The 21,740-nt window shown below is 43.2% G+C and overlaps 1 long non-coding RNA gene across 1 annotated transcript; it reads left to right on the plus strand.

The window, feature by feature from the left end:
* The first annotated feature begins 2,791 nt into the window (after positions 1–2,791).
* On the plus strand, positions 2,792–21,329 carry LOC143644956 (uncharacterized). The gene is made up of 4 exons (XR_013157001.1): positions 2,792–2,897; positions 4,150–4,305; positions 18,648–19,533; positions 20,987–21,329. It is a non-coding gene; the product is annotated as an uncharacterized LOC143644956 (long non-coding RNA).
* Positions 21,330–21,740: the final 411 nt, after the last annotated feature.

Consider the following 21,740-nt stretch of genomic DNA (forward strand, 5'->3'; position numbering starts at 1 on the left):
GTGCTTCCTCTCACCCTGTGTGACTCTTTTCTGAATGGATCTTGGCATCTGGCTCTTCTATGACCTTCTTGATTCCTCCTTCTTTCTTCTCTCTGTTCATATTAACCTCACGAGGTACTTTTCACGCTTTGGCCCAGATTTGGATATGTGTGCATGTGTGTGTGTGTGTGTGTTCAAGCTCACCCCCTCAGTGTCTTCATTGCTTTGCAGTGAATCTCCAAACAGCCTTGTGGGCATGGTTTTGCACCTGGTTACCATCTATTGGGGAGGATATAACCAAAGTTTTGCCTATAACGTACAAGACCCCAAGCGACTTTTTCAAGGAGGCAGGATCAGCAAGAACAAGTCCGAGTTTTTTTTTAATAACACAAACTAATCTTTATGTATAATAACCAGTCAAACTGGGGCAGTAGGAAGGCACCGTGCTTTCCTGCCAAGTTCTGCTTGCATGGTAAAGGCTGGGAGGAGGGGCAGGCAGGGGAAGGCAAGGGTTCTGGTATACACAACATCTCTCCAGTGTGGCAGTGGCAGGTCTAAGCCTAGGATTCTGCCTCGCCTCATTCTTCATCTGTCACAGAGTCCTTGGGCTTCTAATTTCTTCTAAAAGAGAGGCAAGGAGACCCAAGGTGACCAGCACTTCCTTGATTGCTCAGCCAGAAATTCGGGGTGGGGATGCCTGATGGAGACAATCAGGGAGGACAGAGGCTCTGCAATCAGCACTGAGGTCCAGATTGAGGAGGGGGTGATCCGGAACACAGGCGCTTCCTGGGAGGGGAGGGGCATGATGCCTTGGGGTTGGCTGAGAGATGCTCGAGGTGGGGCTCAGGCACTGAGAGCTGTGGGGAGGGCAGCCCTGGGATGAACGGCAGCTGTGGCGTGGACGGGCACACGAGGGGCTACAACCTCCTATTTGTGGAGTCTCACCATGTGTTCAAACTGGGGGTACAGAAGGGGCAGCAGAAGGTGCAGAAACAGAAGGGTGGGACCGGGGGGGCCTATCATTTCTAACAAAATACACTGCTTGGTGGGAGGGGCAGGGTAAGCATGGGGGCTGGGGGCTGAGCCAGCCTGTGGTGTGGAGGGGAAGGAGGTGACCTGGTGGTGTCAGTGTCCCATCACAGAGAAGAAAATGGTTCAGGAGGATGAAAGCTGCTGTGGTCTGGGGTCTCTGTGGGTGGATGCGGGGCCCTGGCTCTCAGCAGCCAAGGAATCCAGCAGGCTGGGTGTGTCCAGGGTCAAAGTGGCCTCACTGACGCTGCTCCCAGGTACTGTAGGAAGGCCGCAGGTCCCAGGTGTGCTGCATCTTCGCCCACCTCTCCAGAGGTGGACCTGTTCCCCAGGCTGGCGCTGTCCTTGGCAGTGGGCTGGGCAACAGGCAGGAAAGGCTGGACGTTGGGCCTGGGGACAGCCTTCTCCCACCAGACAGTCTCTCTCCCGAAGCGCAGTCTCCTCTTCAGAAGTCCGGGTCTGGGCAGAAAGGTAGGTATCACTCCATTTCTCACCACAGGCTTGAAGGCAGACCGCCTGGCCTCGGGGCTGGGCTTCCTGCTCTTGTCTTCAGGAATCTCAAACCAGAGCGGCCCGTCGAATTTCTTCTTTCCCTTGTTGCACTGACTGAGGGCCTTCAGCACAGTCTCCCTGGCACAGGACTCTGGGGACTTGTCGCGGGGTGGGCAAACGTTAAAGCCGCTCCCTTTGCTCCCAGGAGGGGCGATTTTGACGGTGACGGGGCTCCTGAACCGTCTGCGGTTCCGGGCATCCCACAGCCACCTCTTCCAGTAAATGTCCTTTGCGCAGGACGGATCCAGCCACGAGACAGTCTGCGGGGGCAGCTTGTTAGGAAAGCGCCTCCAAGCCTCGGTGACCAGCACCCTGCGGAGATTGGCGGGCTCCCATTCAGGCGGGATATGGGGCAGGGGTCGGGTGTCCACACAGCGCTCACGGGGGGCGCGCAGAACCGGGCGCTGAGCCGGGCCGGGTCGGCTGCGGGCGGGCCTGGGCGGCGGGGACGGGCGCTTCGGGGCCGGGGGCTGGAGCGAGGGCTGGGGTGCGCCCAGGTAGCTGCTCAGGTAGCTGCCCATGACAGCGTCGTGACGGGGCGGGTCCCCAAGCAGGGATTCCGCTTCCAGAGGTCTGGAGTCTGCGGACACAGCCGGAGGCGAAGCAAGCAGGGCTCCAGTGACCGTTGGCCTCAGGGCCCACGGACAGCGCACGGGGCGTGCGGGCGCCCGCGACTGTCAGGCGGTTAGGTCCACGCGCCAGGCCAGCGCCTCGCGGACACCCGGACATCTCGGGGCGCAGCGACAGCTCATGGGACGACCCCGGAACCAGTGGGACAAGGGAAGCTCAAGCCTCTGCTCTTGCCACTGCTGTCCAAGGTGTTTGGTTCAGGAGAGACGGGCCCAGGGAGGGTTTTTGTTTTGGTACTTGACATTCAGTGTGGAAGATAGAATTGTCCCTACCAGGTCATGACAGTTGTAGAAGTATTTGGGGAACGGTTCTCTCTCATTATTGTAAAAATGTGTACAATATGCTTGGGTGCATTTTCCCCACATTTCTTCTCATTTCAACGTGAAAAATATTCACAGATGGGGCTGGCTGTGTTCTTCAAGGTCGTGTCTGTAGAAAATGTGTGAAAGCGGAAAGAGGATTCCACAGTTACAGATCTGTGTATCTGTGGCTATGTGAATATTTATCCCTGGAGTTTATCTGAGAAAACACCATTTAAAATACCAAGCAAGCAAACAAACAACACCTGACGGTTTCACTGGATTAATTCCCTTAGAAAGTGAGCCACAAATAATTTTGAGAAATACCTAAATATTTTTCAGCACATTAAAACACAACACTGAATGCATTTTAAGGAAATGCAAATAGCTAGTTTACTTTTGATTACTGTAAGTAATATATATTTCATTTCTCTTTAATGATTTTTAATATTACTTTTTCCAATTTAGCTCTTAAGGGAATGGTGAAAGGTATCTGTGATCAACAAGCAATAGTTGATTTTATGTGGACTCTCCAGTTATTATTTTTTAGGGTTTTTACTTTAACTTTTTATTCTGGTGGTATATTATACAACTCAATATTTCATATTTTAATCACTTTCAAGTGTGCAATTCTGTAGTATGAATTATATTCACAGTGTGGTAATACCAGCACCTCCATTTATTACTAATATTTTTATCATGAAAAATGGAAACTGTGTGCACCCATCGAGCAATAATTCATTTCCACCTAATATACAGTCTAACTGGAGAATGTTTCATGTGCATGTGAGAAGAATGAGTATTTTGCTTTTGTTGGGTGGAGTTTTTTATATATATATATGTCTGGTTTGGTCTGTTGGGGTATAATATTATTCAATGCTTTAAACTTATTTTTCTGTTATTGATATTCTGTTAGATGTTCTGATCCTTATTGAAAGAGATACATTGAGGTCTCCAACCATCCTAGAGCCATGCATTTCTCCCTTCAATTCTAAGGAGGACTTGGTCAAATTAAAGCATCCCTCAGATTTCCTTACATTAGTAGGTTTCTTTTTCCTCAATCAATGCCAGTGTGGCTGTTTTCTAACGTGACTGTTTTCCAGAATTCTGACTGAGTTGGTTCTGACAGACCGTGCATGCTTTTTCAAGGTTTTTGTGTGTATGTGTGTGTGGGTATGTGGGGTGCATTAGCTGAGTATGCCTTTTCCTACTGTCTTGTTTCATCTCGCTATCACTCCACAGTCCTGGTTTCTAAGCACATCTATTAGACATACATGTTTCCCACCCTTCTATAAATGGAATTGATCAGTGCATGTTCTTTGTGCATAGCTTGTGCTGCTCAGTGGTGCATTTGAGGGATTCCTTATAGTCTTAGGTTTTGCAGTGCTGTGTGCAGGCTTACTGTTGTGGAGCAATCAAATTATGTGAATGTGTCACACCTTATATATTCAGTACATTGTAGATGTCATTACCAGGTGTTAGTTGTTGGGAAGAGTGCCGCAGGGAACATCTAGAGTGTGTGTAAGTTGTACTTATGAACACCTTTTAGTTCACTGTTTACCTATAGAGAAATCGCACGTGATAAGTACTCACTTTATTACATGCATAAACTTATTCTAATCATTGGCCTACTTCTTTCTCTGTCTTTTACTTTCATCAGGAGACCAAATATTTAGCAGCCATTTGTATAATTTCTACTTGACAGACTTGGACAATGATATTTTTAATGGACTTGGACTTGGGCCGCACGATTTGCAGAAAGCAGGAAGAAGACCTTGACCGCTGCCCTTTGCAGGAAAGCCAAGGAAAGAAAAAGGTCAGAGAAGAAAACCACCTCCAAAGCCACACGGATATGCTGGGAATGAAAAGTAGAATCTAGGAAGAAACTTGGAGGAAGGCTTAGGGGAGTCACTAGGAAATGTTCCTTGTAGATTGAGGGTTTCTTGAACCTTTATCTCAGAGCTCCCCCCTGGGTGGGACAAATGTGGTTGCTTTAAGGAGACGCAGCCTGATTACCTGTGGGTGCAGCAAGCCCTTTGCCTGTAGCCCAGCTGGTAGAACAGAGCTGACCTGCAGGCATCCACCTGCCATTCTCTTTGGGAAGAGCCCTAACTCCCGATTCCTGCCTCAACCCTCTCTGTTCCATGTGGTGTTTAGGCACACAAATTTCTTCCTGGGGTCCTCCTTGGGCACATGTCCTTTGCATGGGGCTGTCCTTGATTTATCAGATCATCCACCGTCTCTGATGTTTCCTTGAGGCAAAGATGCTCCTCTTACAGAGTTCTGATATCCCTACATCTGGGAACTGAATGTGAAGAAGGGATCCTCGAAGGTGGGGCTGGGACTCAGTGAGGACAGACCCCTCAGTAGAGCTGGAGTCCCCCTCACCTGCCTGTGCTAGGGCTGGGCAGTTGGCAGGTGCCCAGCTGGAGCATTCCTTTGGCAGTCAGCTCCCCAGCACCAATGGGGTGGGGATGTTCTGGAGTCCTCTGTCCTGGGGAGGCTGTGGGTGGACAGGAATCCCTCAGGGTCTGGGACACCATTCTCAGGGGGCCTGGGATCAGAAGGGCAAACACGGGGTCAGCAGCCTCTGCTCGTCCCTCCTGCTGCTGCCTTAAACTGTCCACGTTCTGCCCCAGGAGAAAGCTAGTTTGCTTTCACCAGTTTGTGATTTTTAGGGGCATCTTGAGCATGTCCTACATGTACTTCTCTCGACACGTTGCACTTCTTTTTTCTCTTTCATCATTTTTTCTTTTTAGTTGTGCTTCTCTTTTCTGGTGGATGCCCAGCCATGGTTCACCACATTCACCCTCCTGAATAGCACTTGTGAAATATTAGGGGGGTGGGGCATAGCTCTTCATGGCAGGAAGAACAGTAGACCTATTTAGTGTGTGGGTGCCTCAAGAAGTAAAGGCATCTCAGAATACATTCCGGGCCCCGTGGTGCTGCACTCTGACTTCTCATTCGGCTGTCACGGATGTCCCTACATGGGGAGAATCAATGACGTGTTTCCCACCATTATTGTGGTTATTTGGGCTGCAGGTGCACAGTCCTGACTGTGTTAAATCCCTCACTTTAGACCAGGGAGTCCTTGCTGGCTCATGAGCGGCCTTCTCAGGTTTGTTTCTAAGTTCATTCATTCACTCATTCATTCATTGTCCATTCTCTCCATACGCTCATTCTTTAAACAACAAGAAAGCAAAGTAAATGCTGTGATGAAGCAGGTGCCCCTGCCCGCCTTGCTCCATCTTTGGGATCCAGGCTCCTGGACGGATAGTTCATCTCCTGTGGGGTCCTCAGTCACTGCTGTAGAAGAGCTTCTGGATGGAGAAACTGGGTGCTTCTTTGTGGCATGCTCCTAGAACCAGAGCTCCAAGTTGAGTCTCCTTTGGCAAGAGGTTTCTCCTTTGTTTCACATCAGAAAGACCATTGTCTGTGCCAGCTCTGCTCCTTTGAATCAACCTGTTTTTCAGTTCCTGAAAGCCCCACAATTGGATGGGGGCATACATAAATGTACAAAGGTAGGTCTGTGATGTCAGCAAAGCTGGTCAACAATTCCCGTTGTGTAGGAGACTCAGAGGGATGAGTCAGACTGGAAAAAGACACATGGATATTCCCTGAACTTTAGTCATCATTGCCTGTGAGTGAAAATACTTTCATCCTCAGCTCCCATTTCATGCCAGGCAAGCCCAGTGTGCTACACCTTTTCTACCTGAAGTTCTAAGGTAAAGCTCAGATGCAACTACCTGTGTCCGGTGTCCTCCAGCTTTAGGGCCTGACAGTGGGACATTTTAAAGCCTCCATAAATGATTCCAACAGCCTTCCAATTTGAGCACTAGTATGTAGATGGAAATTGCCCCATTCTGCTTCTATTCCACTGGTCTTAGGACTCAGACAATATAGGACCAGAACTGTGGCCTTTGGTAAAACTTGAGGTGAAATTCTGCCTTGGTTATAGCAGTGGCAGTGATTCTATTTGTGGTGCCACCTCTTATAATAGTTAAATCATATAAAGCAACAGCTGATAAGACTAGAAGACCAACAGGTACATTCACAGGCTGTGTTGGTTTGAAAGGAATATGTACCCTGGAAAAGCCACGTTTTAATCCTGATGTAATCATGTGGAAGCATCTTTTCTTTTAATTCCCATTCAACACTTTAGGCTGCAGACTTGATTAAATTACCTCCATGGAGATGTGACTCACCCAACTGTGGGTTTAATTAGTGGGAGATGTGACTCCACCCACTTGAGGTGGGTCTTGATTAGTTTACTGGGATCCTTTAATAGAGGAAGCATTTTGGAGAAAGCTTCAGAATGATGAGAGAGGCAGGAGAGCCCATGTAGCCAGAGACCTTCGGAGATGAAGAAGAAGGATGCCCTCAGGGGAGCTTCATGAAACCAGAAGCCTGGAGAGGAAACTCGCCAACATTCCCATGTTCTCCATGTGCCTTTCACAAAGGGAGGGCTCACTCCGTTTCTCACCACAGGCTTGAAGGCAGACCGCCTGGCCTCGGGGCTGGGCTTCCTGCTCTTGTCTTCGGGAATCTCAAACCAGAGCGGCTCGTCAAACTTCTTCTTCCCCTTGTTGCACCGGCTGAGGGCCTTCAGCACAGTCTCCCTGGCACAGGGGTCTGGGGGCTCCTCGGGGCAAGGGCCTGAAGAGCTCTGTAGTTACCCTTCTCGGTAGGCCAGATATTGCTGCAGAAACTGCTGTCACTGAACTGGATTCCTTAAACACAGTAGGGATGATCGATCCCGAACAGGCAGAAGTCCTGCAGCAACATTTAATCACCACAGACAAGGTTGATGTGGCTACTATAATGGGCAGCAGACTCAAAGCAGCAGTCAAAATAATCTGATTCACAGAAACTTATGGCATTGGCTAGTAGATCATGGGGTACCTAGATGTAAAATAGATGGACAGTCTACTAAATTCTTGTTTGAGCTGTATAAGCAGAAGAGTTCTAGGTCAAGTGAACAAAATTCTAACTTGAATTAAAAAAAACAGTCACTGCCCCTTAATCAATTCTCATACATGAGACAGTTTACAGACTCAGAGTCCCTTGAATGATGGGAGGACCGTACCCTTAGGGAACGGCCTTATTACACTGTCAAAAATTTACATTGTTAACTTTCCTCTCAGCCTTCCCCAAGAAGACCTATGGCCTTTCACCAAGGTGACTGTGCATTGGGGAAAAGGAAATGATCAGCTATTTCAGAGATTGTTAGACACTGGCTCAGAAGCGACACTAATTTCAGGAGACCCAAAACACTACTCTGGTCCACCAGTCTGAGTGGGGCCTTGTGGAGGTCAGGTGTTTGATGGAGTTTTAGCTCAGGTCTGTCTCACAGTGGGTCTCGTGGGACCCCAGACCCATTCTGTGGTCATTTCCCCAGTCTCAGAATGCATAATTGGAATCAACATACTCAGCAACTGGCAGAATCCCCCCATTGGTTCCATGGCCCATGGAGTGAGGGCTATTATGGTAAGAAAGGCCAAGTGGAAGCCACTAGAACTGTCCCAATCTAGCAAAATAGTAAATCAGAAGCCATACTGATTCCTAGAGGAATTGCAGAGATTACTGCCACTCTTAAGGACTTGAAGGATGCAGGGGTGGTAATTCCCACCACATTTACATACAAACTTCCTACCTGGGCTATGCAGAACAGTTGGGTCTTGGAGGATGAAAATGGATTATCAAAAACGTAATCAGGTGATGACTCCAATTGCAGTGATTATTCCCGATGGGGTATCATTACTTGAGCAAATCAACACATCACCTGGTATTTGGTATATAGCTTTTAATCTGGCAAATGCTTTTTCTCAATAGCTGTTAGAAAGGAGCACCAGAAACAATTTGCTTTCAGCTGGAAAGTGCAGCAGTCTACCTTTACCATCCTTCCTCAGGGCTATAGCAACTCTATAGCCCTATGTCATAATCTTGTCCACAGGGACCTTAATCACTTCTGCCTCCCACAAGGCATCACATTGGTCCATTATATTGATTATATCATTGGATCTAATGAGCAAGAAGTAGTGTTCTAGAATTATTGGTAAGGCAAAGGGAAATAAATCCAACAAAGTACAGGGGCTTCCATCACAGTGAAATTTCTAGGTGTCCAGTGGTGGGGGCATGCCAAGATATCCACTCTCTGGTGAAGGATAAACTGTTACATCTGGCCCCTCCTAGGACCAAAAAAAGATACAACTCCAGGTTGGTCTCTTTGGATTTTGGAGACAAGGTATTCCTCATTGGGTATGCTACTTCAGCCTATTTACTGAGTGACCAGAAAGGCTGCTAGTTTTGAGTGGGGACTGAAACAAAAGGAAGCTCTGTGACAGGTCCAAGCTACTGTGCAAGCTGCTCTGCTACTTGGGCCATATGATCCAGCAGATCCAATGATGTGGGAGGTATCAATGGCAAATAGAGATACTGTCTGGAATCTTTGGCCAGCCCCGATAGGATAATCATAATGCAGGCCCTTAGGATTTTTGTATAAAGCCTAACACTGCAGATAACTACTCTTCTTTTGAGAAACAACTTTTAGCCTGCTACTGGACCTTAGTAGAGTCTGAATGCTTAACCATGGGCCACCAAGTTAGCACAAGAGCTGACTTGCCTATCATGAGCTGGGTGTTGTCTGACCCATCAAGCCATAAAGTTGAGCATGCACAGCAGCACTCCATCTTAAAATGGAAATGGTATATATGAGATAGGGCTTAAGCGGATCCTGAAGACACAACTAAACTACATGAGGAAGTGCCCTAAATGTTCATGCCTCCCACTTTTGCCACATTATCTTCTCTTTCCCAGCCCAGAGCTATGGCTTCTTGGGGAGTTCCTTATAATCAGCTGACTGAGGAAGCAAAACCTAGGGGCTGGTCCACAGATGGTTCTGTATGATATGCAGATATCACCAGAAAGTGGACAGCTGCAGCACTGCAGCCTATTTCTGGGATGTCCCCGAAGTACAGTGGTGAGTGGAAATCCTTCCAGTGGGCAGAAATTTGAACATTGCATCTGGTAGTTCATTTTGCTTGGAAGGAGAACTGGCCAGAGGTGTGTTTGTGTACTGACTCATAGGCTGTTGCTAATGGTTAGACTTAGAAGGAGCATGATTAGAAAATTGGTGACAAAGAGGTTTGAGGAAAAGGTATGTGGGGGACCTTTCTGAGTGGGCAAAAAACATGAAGACACTTATGTCCCTTGTGAATGCTCACCAGAGAGTGACTTCAGCAGAGGAAAGGTTTTTTTTTTATTAATTAAAAAAAAATTAACTAACACAACATTTAGAAATCATTCCATTCTACATATACAATCAGTAATTCTTAATATCATCACATAGATGCATATTCATCATTTCTTAATACATTCGCATCGATTTAGAAAAAGAAATAGAAAGACAACAGAAAAAGAAATAAAACGATAATAGAGAGAAAAAAATTTTTTTAAAAATTAAAAAAATAAAAATAATAATAATAATAAAAACTATACCTCAGATGCAGCTTCATTCAGTGTTTAACATAATTACATTACAATTAGGTAGTATTGTGTTGTCCATTTCTGAGTTTTTGTATTCAATCTTGTTGCACAGTCTGTATCCCTTCAGCTCCAGTTACCCATTATCTTACCCTATTTCTATCTCCTGATGGTCTCTGTTACCAATGACATATTCCAAGTTTATTCTCTAATGTCGGTTCATATCAGTGGGACCATACAGTATTTGTCCTTTAGTTTTTGGTTAGTCTCACTCAGCATTACGTTCTCTAGGTCCATCCATGTTATTACATGCTTCATAAGTTTATTCTGTCTTAAAGCTGCATAATATTCCATCATATGTATATACTACAGTTTGTTTAGCCACTCATCTGTTGATGGACATTTTGGCTGTTTCCATCTCTTTGCAATTGTAAATAATGCTGCTATAAACATTGGTGTGCAAATGTCCGTTTGTGTCTTTGCCCTTAAGTCCTCTGAGTAGATACCCAGCAATGGTCGTATGGCAATTCTATATTCAGCTTTTTGAGGAACCGCCAAACTGCCTTCCACAGTGGTTGCACCATTTGACATTCCCACCAACAGTGGATAAGTGTGCCTCTTTCTCCACATCCTCTCCAGCACTTGTCATTTTCTGTTTTGTTGATAATGGCCATTCTGGTGGGTGTGAGATGATATCTCATTGTGGTTTTGATTTGCATTTCTCTAATGGCCAGGGACATTGAGCATCTCTTCATGTGCCTTTTGACCATTTGTATTTCCCCTTCTGAGAGGTGTCTGTTCAAGTCTTTTTCCCATTTTGTAATTGGATTGGCTGTCTTTTTGTTGTTGAGTTGAACAATCTCTTTATAAATTCTGGATACTAGACCTTTATCTGATATGTCGTTTCCAAATATTGTCTCCCATTGTGTAGGCTGTCTTTCTACTTTCTTGATGAAGTTCTTTGATGCACAAAAGTGTTTAATTTTGAGGAGCTCCCATTTCTTTCTTTCTTTCTTCAGTGCTCTTGCTTTAGGTTTAAGGTCCATAAAACCACCTCCAATTGTAAGATTCATAAGATATCTCCCTACATTTTCTTCTAACTGTTTTATGGTCTTAGACCTAATGTTTAGATCTTTGATCCATTTTGAGTTAACTTTTGTATAGGGTGTGAGATACGGGTCCTCGTTCATTCTTTTGCAAATGGATATCCAGTTCTCTAGGCACCATTTATTGAAGAGACTGTTCTGTCCCAGGTGAGTTGGCTTGACTGCCTTATCAAAGATCAAATGTCCATAGATGAGAGGGTCTATATCTGAGCACTCTTTCGATTCCATTGGTTGATATATCTATCTTTATGCCAGTACCATGCTGTTTTGACCACTGTGGCTTCATAATATGCCTTAAAGTCAGGCAGCGTGAGACCTCCAGCTTCGTTTTTTTTCCTCAAGATACTTTTAGCAATTCGGGGCACCCTGTCCTTCCAGATAAATTTGCTTATTTGTTTTTCTATTTCTGAAAAATAAGTTGTTGGGATTTTGATTGTTATTGCGTTGAATCTGTAAATCAATTTAGGTAGAATTGACATCTTAATTATATTTAGTCTTCCAATCCATGAACACGGTATGCCCTTCCATCTATTTAGGTCTTCTGTGATTTCTTCTAACAGTTTTTTGTAGTTTTCTTTGTATAGGTCTTTTGTCTCTTTAGTTAAATTTATTCCTAAGTATTTTATTCTTTTAGTTGTGATTGTAAATGGAATTCATTTCTTGATTTCCCCCTCAGCTTGTTCATTGTTAGTGTATAGAAACACTACAGATTTTTGAATGTTGATCTTGTAGCCTGCTACTTTGCTGTACTCATTTATTAGCTCTAGTAGTTTTGCTGTGGATTTTTCAGGGTTTTCAACATATAGTATCATATCATCTGCAAACAGTGATAATTTTACTTCTTCATTTCCAATTTTGATGCCTTGTATTTCTTTTTCTTGTCTAATTGCCCTGGCTAGAACCTCCAACACAATGTTGAATAACAGTGGTGATAATGGACATCCTTGTCTTGTTCCTGATCTTAGAGAGAAAGTTTTCAATTTTTCCCCATTGAGGATGATATTAGCTGTGGGTTTTTCATATATTCCCTCTATCATTTTAAGGAAGTTCCCTTGTATTCCTATCCTTTGAAGTATTTTCAACAGGAAAGGATGTTGAATCTTGTCAAATGCCTTCTCTGCATCAATTGAGATGATCATGTGATTTTTCTGCTTTGATTTGTTGATATGGTGTATTACATTAATTGGTTTTCTTATGTTGAACCATCCTTGCATACCTGGGATGAATCCTACTTGGTCATGATGTATAATTCTTTTAATGTGTTGTTGGATTCGATTTGCTAGAATTTTGTTCAGGATTTTTGCATCTATATTCATTAGAGAGATTGGTCTGTAGTTTTCTTTTTTTGTAATATCTTTGCCTGGTTTTGGTATGAGGGTGATGTTGGCTTCATAGAATGAATTAGGTAGCTTTCCCTCCACTTCAATTTTTTTGAAGAGTTTGAGTAGGGTTGGTACTAATTCTTTCTGGAATGTTTGGTAGAATTCACATGTGAAGCCGTCTGGTCCTGGACTTTCCTTTTTGGGAAGCTTTTGAATGACTGATTCAATTTCTTTACTTGTGATTGGTTTGTTGAGGTCATCTATTTCTTCTTGAGTCAAAGTTGGTTGTTCATGCCTTTCTAGGAACTTGTCCATTTTCATCTACATTGTTGTATTTATTAGCATAAAGTTGTTCATAGTATCCTGTTATTACCTCCTTTATTTCTGTGAGGTCAGTGGTTATGTCTCCTCTTCCATTTCTGATCTTCTTTATTTGCATCCTATCTCTTCTTCTTTTTGTCAATCTTGCTAAGGGCCCATCAATCTTGTTGATTTTCTCATAGAACCAACTTCTGGTCTTATTGATTTTCTCTATTGTTTTCATGTTCTCAATTTCATTTATTTCTACTCTACTCTTTGTTATTTCTTTCCTTTTGCTTGCTTTGGGGTTAGTTTGCTGTTCTTTCTCCAGTTCTTCCAAGTGGACAGTTAATTCCTGCATTTTTGCCTTTTCTTCTTTTTTGATATAGGCACTTAGGGCAATAAATTTCCCTCTTAGCACTGCCTTTGCTGCGTCCCATAGGTTTTGATATGTTGTGTTTTCATTTTCATTCGCCTTGAGATATTTACTAATTTCTCTTGTAATTTCTTCCTTGACCCACTGGTTGTTTAAGAGTATGTTGTTGAGCCTCCACGTATTTGTGAATTTTCTGGCACTCTGCCTATTATTGATTTCCAACTTCATTCCTTTATGATCTGAGAAAGTGTTTTGTATGATTTCAATCTTTTTAAATTTGTTGAGACCTGCTTTGTGACCCAGCATATGGTCTATCCTTGAGAATGATCCATGAGCACTTGAGAAAAAGGTGTATCCTGCTGTTGTGGGGTGTAATGTCCTATAAATGTCTGTTAAGTCTAGCTCATTTATTGTAATATTCAAATTCTCTGTTTCTTTACTGATCCTCTGTCTAGATGTTCTGTCCATTGATGAGAGTGGGGAATTGAAGTCTCCAACTATTATGGTAGATGTGTCTATTTCCCATTTCAGTATTTGCAGTGTTTGCCTCACATATTTTGGGGCATTCTGGTTCGGTGCATAAATATTTATGATTGTCATGTCTTCTTGTTGAATTGTTCCTTTTATTAGTAGATAGTATCCTTCTTTGTCTCCTTTAACTGTTTTACATTTGAAGTCTAATTTGTTGGATATTAGTATAGCTATTCCTGCTCTTTTCTGGTTGTTATTTGCATGAAATATCTTTTCCCAACCTTTCACTTTCAACCTATGTTTATCTTTGGGTCTAAGATGTGTTTCCTGTAGACAGCATATAGAAGGATCCTGTTTTTTAATCCATTCTGCCAGTCTATGTCTTTTGATTGGGGAATTCAGTCCATTAACATTTAGTGTTATTACTGTTTGGGTAATACTTTCCTCTACCATTTTGCCTTTTGTGTTTTATATATCGTATCTAATTTTCCTTCTTTCTACACTCTTCTCCACACCTCTCTCTTCTGTCTTTTCATATCTGACTCTAGTGCTCCCTTTAGTATTTCTTGCAGAGCTGGTCTCTTGGTCACAAATTCTCTCAGTGACTTTTTGTCTGAAAATGTTTTAATTTCTCCCTCATTTTTGAAGGACAATTTTGCTGGATATAGAATTCTTGGTTGGCAGTTTTTCTCTTTTAGTAATTTCAATATATCATCCCACTGTCTTCTTGCCTCCATGGTTTCTGCTGAGAAATCTACACATACTCTTATTGGGTTCCCTTGTATGTGATGGATTGTTTTTCTCTTGCTGCTTTCAAGATCCTCTCTCTCTCTTTGACCTCTGACATTCTAACTAGTAAGTGTCTTGGAGAACACCTATTTGGATCTATTCTCTTTGGGGTGCGCTGCACTTCTTAGATCTGCAATTTTAGGTCTTTCATAAGAGTTGGGAAATTTTCAGTGATAATTTCTTCCATTAGTTTTTCTCCTCCTTTTCCCTTCTCTTCTCCTTCTGGGACACCCACAACATGTATATTTGTGCGCTTCACATTATCATTCAATTCCCTGAGCCCCTGCTCAAATTTTTCCATTCTTTTCCCTATAGTTTCTGTTTCTTTTTGGATTTCAGATGTTCCATCCTCCAGTTCACTAATTCTAACTTCTGTTTCTTGAAATCTACCATTGTAAGTTTCCATTGTTTTTTTCATCTCTTCTATTGTATCTTTCATTCCCATAAGTTCTGTGATTTGTTTTTTCAGACTTTCCATTTCTTCTTTTTGTTCATCCCTTGCCTTCTTCATGTCCTCCCTCAATTTATTGATTTAGTTTTTGAAGAGGTTTTCCATTTCTGTTCATATATTCAGAATTAGTTGTCTCAGCTCCTGTATCTCATTTGAACTATTGGTTTGTTCCTTTGACTGGGCCATGTCTTCAATTTTCCTGCTGTGATTTGTTATTTTTTGCTGGCTTCTGGACATTTAAAAAATCAGATTTCCCTGAGTGTGAGACCCAGCAGGTTGAAAGACTTTCCTGTGAAGTCTCTGGGCTCTGTTTTTCTTATCCCGCCCAGTATGTGGCGCTTGTCTGTCTGCGGGTCCCACCAGCAAGAGATGTTGTGGCTCCTTTAACTTTGAAAGGCTCTCCCTGCTGTGTGTGTGGTGGAGACAGAGGAGAGGTTGTAGGCTGGTTTTAATGGCTTCAAATTGCGAAGTCCTGGGATTTGAATTCCCTGAGAGAGGGACTCCACCTGAGTTGTGTTTCACCCCTCCCGTGGGGAAGGTTCATGTGGTAGAGAGCCCTGAAAGCAGCCTGTTTCTGTGTTTGGGGCAGTTGCACCTTATGTAATCCTGGCGCTGAGACCAGAGGCCACCGAGCCTCCGTAGAAACAGCCGCAGAAGGCTCTGTTTTGCCCCCTTCCCTCTTTTTCAGTTAGCCCAATAGGCGACTTCCGCCTTGGTCAGTTTTGCCTGAGCTGGGAGCCTACTTCTAGTAGTCAGAATTTGTCCATTAACACCACTATTGGTGTTTGGTTGGGCTCAGTCCCCGCTACTGTTTGGACACTCTTTCCTTTCCCTCGGGGTAGCCGCCTATGGGGGAGGGGCGCTGGCCGCTGGCTGCCGCAGCCTGGGAAACTCACTGATCCGAGACTCGTAGCTGGTCCGGGAAGCCGCCCGCGAGGGAGGGGTGTCGGCCCCCGGCCACCGCGGCTTGGGAAACTCACCTCTCTGAGACTCCCAGCCCTTCTGGGAAGGAGGGAGGGAGGGGTGCTGGCCACCAGCTGCCGCGGCCTGGGGAAGCGCGCACTGCTCGGGTAGCTCACCACAGCAGATTCTCGCAGCTGGACCAGCCAATCCAGACTGGGGTACACTGTGTGTCTGGTCCCTGCCGTGGCCCCAGTAGCTGTTCTGCACTGTTTCTGGTTATTTAGTAGTTGTTCTGGAGGAGGAACTAAGACACGCGCACCTTACTAAGCCACCATCTTGGCCCCCCAGCAGAGGAAAGTTTTAATAAACAAGTGGAAAAGATGAGCTGTTCTGTGATATCAGACATCTTCTTTCCCCAGTCACTCCTGTCATTGCCCAATGGGCTCATGAATAAAGTGATCATGGTTTTGGGGATGGAGGTTATGCCTGGGCTCAGCAACATGGACGTTCACTCACCAAGACCAACCTGGCTATGGCCACTGTTGAGTGTCTAATCTGTCAGCAGGAAAGACACACACACACAGTCCCCAATATAGCACTATTCCCTGAGGTGATCAACTCACTACCTGGTGACATGTTGATTATATTGGACCGCTTCCATTGTACTGGTTTGAAAAGATTTATGTACCCTAGAAAAACCATGTTTTAATTCTATTCAATCTTGTGAGAATAAGGGTTTCTTCTAATCCCTATTCAGTATTATAGGTTGGAAACTTGATTGAGTTATCTCCATGAAGATGTGACTCAATCAACTCTGGGTATTAAGCTTGATTATATGGAGATGTGTCTCTACACATTCTAAATGGGTTTTGATTAGTTTAGTTGAATCCCATAAAAGAGGAAGTATTTTGGAGAAAGCTTCAGAATGCTACAGAATTACAAAGCAGAGTCCACTAGCCAGTGACTTTTGGACATGAAGAAGGAAAATACCTGCAGGGGAGCTTCATAAAACAAGAAGCTGCAAGAGAAAGCTAACAGACTTTGCCATGTGCCCTTCTGGCTGAAAGAGAAACCCTGAATGTCGTTGGCCTTCTTGAACCTAGGTATCTTTCCCTGGATGCCTCAGATGGGACATTTCTATAGACCTGTTTTAACTGGGACATTTTCTCAGCCTTAGAACTGTAAACTAGCAACTTATTAAATTCCCCTTTTTAAAGGCCATTCTGTTTCTTCTGTATCATGTTCTGGCAACTAGCAAACTAGAACATCCATCATGGAAGGGTCAACAATTTGTTCTAAATGTAATAGACACATACTCTGAATATGGGTTTGCATTCCCTGCATAAATTGTCAAAACAACCATCTGTGGATTTGTGGAATGCCTTATTCACCATCATGGTGTTCCACACAGCATTGCTTCTGATCAAGGAACCCACTTTATAGCAAATGAAGTGTGGGATTGGGCACATACCCATAGAATTCTCTTGTCTTACCATGTTCCCCATTATCCAGGGGCAGCTGGTTTGATAGAATGGTGGAATGGCCTTTTGAAGACCCAATTATGGTACCTACTAAGTGGCAATAACTTGCAGAACTGGGGATATGTTCTTCAGGAGACTGTGTATGCTCTGAATCAGCTTTCACTCTGTGGTGTCGTTTCTCCCATAGTCAGGATTCATGGGTTCAGGAATGAACAGATGGAAATGGGAGCGATACCATTCACTATCACCCCTGGAGATCCACTAGAAAAATTTTTTGCTTCCTGCCCTTGAAATCTTAAGCACTGCTGGTCTACAGTTCTTAGTTCCAAAAGGAAGAGTGTTTCCATTAGGAGACATAAAAATGATTCTATTGAACTATGAGTTAAAACTACCACCTGGCCATTTTGGGCTTCTCATGCCTCTGAATCAACAGGGAAGAAAGAGGATTATTGTATTGGTTGAGGTGATTGATCTCGACTATCAGGGGGAAATAGGACTGCAACTCACAATGGAGTAAAAAAGATTTTTCCTGTAATACAGGAGATCCCCTTAGGGTATCTCTTAGTACGTGTGATTAAAGTCAGTGCAAAACTGCAACAATGCAATCCAGGCAGGACTACCAATGGCTCAGAAACTTTAGGAATGTAGGTTTGGATCACCCCGCCTGACAAAGAAACAAGGTTTTGTTGGGGTAAAAGGAACACAGAATGGGTACTGGAAGAAGGTAGTGATAAGTATGAACTATTACCACGTGACCTGTTACAGAAATGAGGACTGTGATGGTATGAATAATTCCTCCTTGTTTTAAGTATGTCTGTATTTGTGCATAAATCAAATATTTTGTTTTCTTCTTATAATATGAAATAAGTTGTATTGTTCATGTTCTATACTTAAGTGATATAAGTTTAAGAGTAAGTGTTACCCAAGGACTTTCACCCTGTATTGGAGAGATTTAGTGTGTATCTGGTTGTATGCAGGACAATTTAGTATTGTTAGGTGAAACATATATTACTGAGCTCTATTTAGAGAGTAAGCATGGTTTAAGGTGATGTTTATAGATGCCAAGTTGACAAGGGATACACTGTGGTGGTTAGGTTCATGTGTCAGATTGGGCAGGTGATGGTGCCCAGTTGTCTGGTCAGGCAAGCACTGGCCTGTTACTGCAAGCAGTCAGTTGGTTGCATCTGTGGCTGATTACATCTATGATCAACTAAAGGAGTATCTTTTACAATGAGAGAATCCAATCAGTTAGTTGGATTTAACCCAATCATTTGAAGACTTTTAGTAGAGAAAAGAGAACTTTCACTTTTCTTCAGCCAGCCAGCCTCTCCTGGAGGGTTCATCAACAACCTTCACTGGAGTTTCCAGCTAGTGGCCTGCCCTACAGAATTTGGACTCATGCATCCCCACAGTTGCATGAGACACTTTTATAAAATCTCATATTTACAGATATCTCATGTTGGTTTTGTTTCCCTAGAGAACCCTGACTAATGCAAAGATGAATACAGAGAGAGAGAGCCCTGGAAGCAAGAAGCTGAAAGCAAGGAAACTCAAAAAAGATGGAAGAGACCATGATTTGATACCACGAACCTTGTCATGTGACAGAGGAGCCAAGGATCTCCTGTAGCTTATCTTCAGGAAGAAAGCATATCTTTTTTTTTTCTTTGGGAGACGGGGTGCATCGTCTGGGAATTGAACCTGGGTCTCCTGCATGGAAGACGAGCATTCTACCACGGAACCACCCAGGCACCCAGCATATCTTTTTTGATGCCTTGATTTGGACATTTGCATGGCTTCAAAACATAAGTTTGCAAGTTAATAAATTCCCATTATTTAAGCTGAAACCATAACATGGTATCTGCCTTGAGCAATCTAGGAAACTGAAACAGGCTGCCTCTGCTTTGATATTTGACACTTAATGTAAGAAAATATAAGAGTTTCTACCAAATCATGAAAATTGTAGATAGCGCTTCACAGGATGGTACTCTTTTTCCTTATGGTAAAAATGAACACAATACACTTGGGTGCTCTTTAAAGGAAAAGCGAATACTTAAAAACTCTTATCAGTAACAGCATTGTCTATTTCTTTCTTCTACAGTGGTTGTTAATGTTACTTTTTGCAATTGAGCTCTTAAGGAAATGAAATATGTTCATGATCAGCCAGTAATGGTGAGTTTATGTGGACTCTCCAATAATTTTTTTTAGAATTGAAGTTTAACATCTTTAACATTAAATTCCATTGTAATCACTTTCAAGAGTATAATTCAGTAGTATTAATTACATCCCCAATATTGTGCTATCAGCATTATCCTCTATTACCAAATCGTTTTCATCACCTGGGACAGAAATTCTAAACCCGAGAGGTAATAACTACCTATTAGCACTCTTCCCTTGCCCTGCCTCCTCACCCTTAACTTCCCCCTCTTTTCCTCATAGCCTGTACTTTCTGTCTCTGAATTCACATATTCTGGGTGTTTCATATAAGTGGAATCACACAATATTTGTCCTTTGTTTTTGGCTTATTTCCTCAACATGATGTCTTCAAGGTTCATCCATATTGTAGCAAATATCAGAGCTTTATTCCTTTTCGTGGCTAAATAATATACTATAGTATTTATATATCACATGTTTATACCTTCACATGCTGGAAACACTTGGGTTGCTTCTACCTTGTGGCTATTATAAGTAATGATGCTATGAGCAGTGGTGTACAATTACCTGTTTGTGTCACTGCTTTCAATTATTTTAGGTATATATTAAGAAGTGAGGTTGCCAGGTCATATAGTAATTCTGTGTCCAAGTTTCTGAGGAACTACCAAACTGATTTTCACAGCAGCTGCTCCATTTTACACTCCCACCAATAGTGAATAAAGATTCTAATTTCTCTGCATTCTTGCCAACACTAGTTATTATTATTTTGGTAATAGCCATTCTAGTAGTAATGAATTGGAATCTCACTGTGGTTCTGATCTGCACTTTCTTGCTGACTGGTGATGTTGAGCATCTTTTCATGTGGTTTTGGGTATGTGTGTGTGGTCAGTGATATGATTCTTCTTTACTTACCATAACTCTTTCAATCCTTATGACAACCCTACATAATGGTACTAGCTTTATGCCTGTTTTATAGATGAGTAAATGGAGGCTCAGGGAAGCTAAATGACTTACCCACCTCACACAGCCAATAAGTGGCAGAACCAGGATTTGACACCAGGGTGTCTGGCTCTCGACTTGGTTGTTAACAGCACTTGATTCTCAAACAGGAATAGAGAATGGGAAAAGCCAGTTGTAAGATTGTAAGTCTTCAAGGAAATAATATCAGCTCTTGAGCAAGCTGAGGGAAAACACCATTCGCAGCCTTCTATCACCACCATAGCATATTTCCTGCATTTAAGGCTTAAATTGAGAATAGTAGAAAACTGCTATTGAATCATAATGGCCTTAAGTATTAGGAAGTTCCTCTTATTTCTCTCTTCCTTATCAATGAAGCATCAACCCAGAAGAGAACAGCCTGCATCAAAAGTAATCAGGCTGATCTCTGCAATTGGCTGAACTCCAGGTCCTTTCGTAATTGCACAGGACCAATGGAGTTTGGGAACTGTTTACATCAAAAGTTTGGAACCATCTCCAAGTTCCATGTTCAGATGTTGTTAGGGATGAAATGAATCCCCTCCTCCAAAATAAGAGAGCTGTTCAAGTCCTAACCTGTGAATGTGACTTTATTTGAAAATAGTTTCTTTGAAGCTGTGATTGGTTAAAATGAGGCCAAACTGGATTAGGGTGGGCCCTAAATCAATATGACTGTTTTGTCCTTTTCAGAAGAGAGGACCACAGACAGATAAGTAGAAGGGAGAAGGACATGTGACACTTGAGGCAGAGACTGAAACCTAAGAATTGCTGGAAACCCACCAGAATCTAGGAAGAGACAAGCAAGGATTTTCCTTACAGATTTTGGACTTTTAGCTCCCAGGAAATATTATCTCCCATAGATTTCATGCTCCTGGCCTCCATAACTATTAATCAATAAATCTTTGCTGTTTAAGCCATCCAGTTTATGGGAGTTTGTTAGGGCAACCCTAGGACACTAGGTTGAATGTGCAAGTGACAAAAAGCTCACCCTCCAGGCATTGTCCTTGATATCTACAAGTCCAACTCTCGTGTCTCATTTCTGGGAATGTCCTGAATTGGTTCAGCCAAGGGGACCATGGAAAAGGATTCTTTCCGTGTCTGTTAATCTCTGAGGGAAAAGAACTCAGAACCGTGTTATTCAAATGTGATTCTGGGTCATGGGCTCTGGAATCTCCCAGGTGAATGAGCAGATGCTCAACCCCATCCTCCTTCTGTTCCACTGGGTCAGAAGACACAGGAAGAAAGCTTGAGAATCGGTACTTTAAAATCATGAAGGAGAAGGTGTGCTCAGTCTCAGGGAGTGGGTCAATATGGACTGAGGCATTTTAAAGAGAGGCTGAGGGACTGAGGAATCACAGCACAGATATGAGTCTTCGGTGAACCATACCAGAATCCAGGAAGGAGGTTGGGACAGAGAGAGAGTTAACGATAGACTGGTGGCCTT

Source organism: Tamandua tetradactyla, chromosome 1, assembly GCF_023851605.1.
Source record: "Tamandua tetradactyla isolate mTamTet1 chromosome 1, mTamTet1.pri, whole genome shotgun sequence".
In the NCBI taxonomy this organism is placed as follows: domain Eukaryota; kingdom Metazoa; phylum Chordata; class Mammalia; order Pilosa; family Myrmecophagidae; genus Tamandua; species Tamandua tetradactyla.